The 2,500-nt window shown below is 37.4% G+C and overlaps 1 protein-coding gene across 1 annotated transcript in view; it reads left to right on the top strand.

Moving 5' to 3' along the window:
- The window catches only part of LOC125045323 (Kv channel-interacting protein 1-like), a 29,660-nt gene that overhangs the window by 22,706 nt on the left and 4,454 nt on the right, over positions 1-2,500 (top strand). The window lies entirely within an intron of this gene.

The following is a 2,500-nucleotide window of genomic DNA, read 5'->3' as shown; positions in this document are numbered from 1 at the left end:
ACCCCCCACCCACCGCACGCCGGCCCCGCCGCCCCCCATCAGGGTCCCCGAGCTCGCAACCCAGTTGTTTACGCTATATTCAAGAAAAACCCCACCAACGATCACGTGTAAAAATTCCGATATACATGCATCGCTCCACACTACGTTACCGCTGGTTTAATACCGTTGCCCTGTGACCCCACGAAAGAATGTCGCGATATCTGTCATGTCAGGAATCATCGCAGCGACATCCGGTCAGTCACGATGTCTGTACACAGAACTGGCTGTGCGATTAACTCAAAAACTAGTTTTTTACCATTGTTCCATTAATCATAATGAAGACTTGATTTATTTTGTTAAACATTTCAGTAGTATCGTTGCCTTTGTTAACGTTAGCAGTGTTAAGACTCTTGATACATTTAGCATTATCATTATCATTTTTATAGTTATGATTGTTTCAACCCAATCATTCACAGTATTATTATCATTATCATTTTTATTTTATTTATCAATTATCATAGTTATTATACCTTTATTATTGATATTTAAGTAATAACATAATTAATTAAAAATTAAAACAAAAAAACGTTATTATTGTTATTATAGTTATCATTATTATATCAATCAGCAATCCTTGTTATTATCTATTTTAAATAATAAAATCATTATTATTAAATTATGATTATTATAATTATTATTATTATTCATTATTATCATTATTATTATCTCCTCTTTCATACCTTCTTGTACCTTTGGTCAACATCGCATATTATTAATATATAGTATATATATATATAAATATAATATATATATATCTATATACAAAACACATACATGTATGTTATATAAATGTAAAATATATATATATATGTAATATATTTATAAGATATATAAGAATTATAATATATAATTATATATATAAAAATTACATATCATATGATTTATATATATAATTATAATAATAATTATATAAATATAATTAAATATATAATTATATATATAAATTATAATATATTATATATATAATATTAATTATATATTTATTATATATATATAAATATTTATATATATATATATATACTATAATATAATATCATGTTTGAGAGTGTCCGATGTGGTTATTCAATCATCATTATTTGAAAATTATAATAAATTGAAAAAAATAGAATAAGCCATCATACCACATAGGCAGCCAACCCAGGCTGCCCCCAATCACCACCCCATCATCACCATCATCCTCAGCAGCCTCCACCATCCACTCACCACCTCCACACCACGACACCACCACCACCACCACCACCACCAGCCACCACCACTACCACACCACCAACACCACCACCACCACCACCACCATCACCACCAACCACCAACCCACATCCAACAAACGACCCAAGCACGAACTCACCAACCACGTGCCATGCCCCACTACCTACAACAAACAACCCCCTACTAAACAACGAATCTTCTACTTATTCTCCATGATCTACAAACAACCCACTTACTCTTGATATAAATTATATTCCAGAGCTACTTAATCTTACACTTCTTCTTGCCTTTAAAACCACCCAACATACAATACTCATCACCTAGTGTATCAATAATTAAGATACAATATCCTACCGCCAAGATCAAACAACTACATAATAACATAATAGAACTTGTTATCCCTTATCGAATCAATCATACCACCCTTCGCTCTACAACCCGAGACTCCGTCCACCACCCAACAATCTCTTGGCCACATTATTAGATTAATAACCTAACATCATCACCTAGAATATCATACCTTGGTTAGTCGACACCAACATATACAACTTACATTACTCAACTCTAATGCAATGTATTTTATTTGGTGGTATGATAATCCCCCTACTACAAACACCCACCCATCAACTCACAACGACAACTACATACCCCAACCAAGCAACAACACCAACAACCAACAGACAACGCTAGAATCATCCCCACAACCCAGCCCCGAGAAACCTCGATTAACTACAACAACTATACTCCAACCAACAATCATCTAACACCGCTACCCCCACCAACAACCAACCCATAAACACACGCACAGCTCCAAACCACTGATCCCCCCTACCAAACCACTCCCAACTAGTTACAAGAACAAATGCACCCTCTCCAATCTTCCACCTCCATCAACTCCCTGTTCTATCTTCCTCGCTTACTCTAGCTCTCTCTCTCTGCTCTCTGTCGCGCTCGCCGCGTTCGCGCCCCCTCCGGCTAAGTTGCTCTCGCTGTCTCTCTCTCTCCCCCCCCCACTCCCCGCCACAAAGTCCCACCAACACAGCCAACAAAGCCACTCATCACACGCAACAACACCACCCCTCACCACCCCCGCCACCCCCCAAACCCCACCCACTCCCCCTCTTAACACCGACCCTACCAAGAAAGAAAGTAACTACTACCACCTCAAATCCCCACCCTCCCCTCGCGCACTATCCACAATTCTCTCACAGAGTATAGACTCTCTTCTCTCTGATCGTCCTTAAATTTTTCTACT

The sequence above is a fragment of the Penaeus chinensis genome, chromosome 37, assembly GCF_019202785.1.
Source record: "Penaeus chinensis breed Huanghai No. 1 chromosome 37, ASM1920278v2, whole genome shotgun sequence".
In the NCBI taxonomy this organism is placed as follows: Eukaryota; Metazoa; Arthropoda; class Malacostraca; order Decapoda; family Penaeidae; genus Penaeus; species Penaeus chinensis.
Note: the sequence above shows the minus strand (reverse complement) of the source record. Positions and strands in the feature narration are given on the sequence as shown.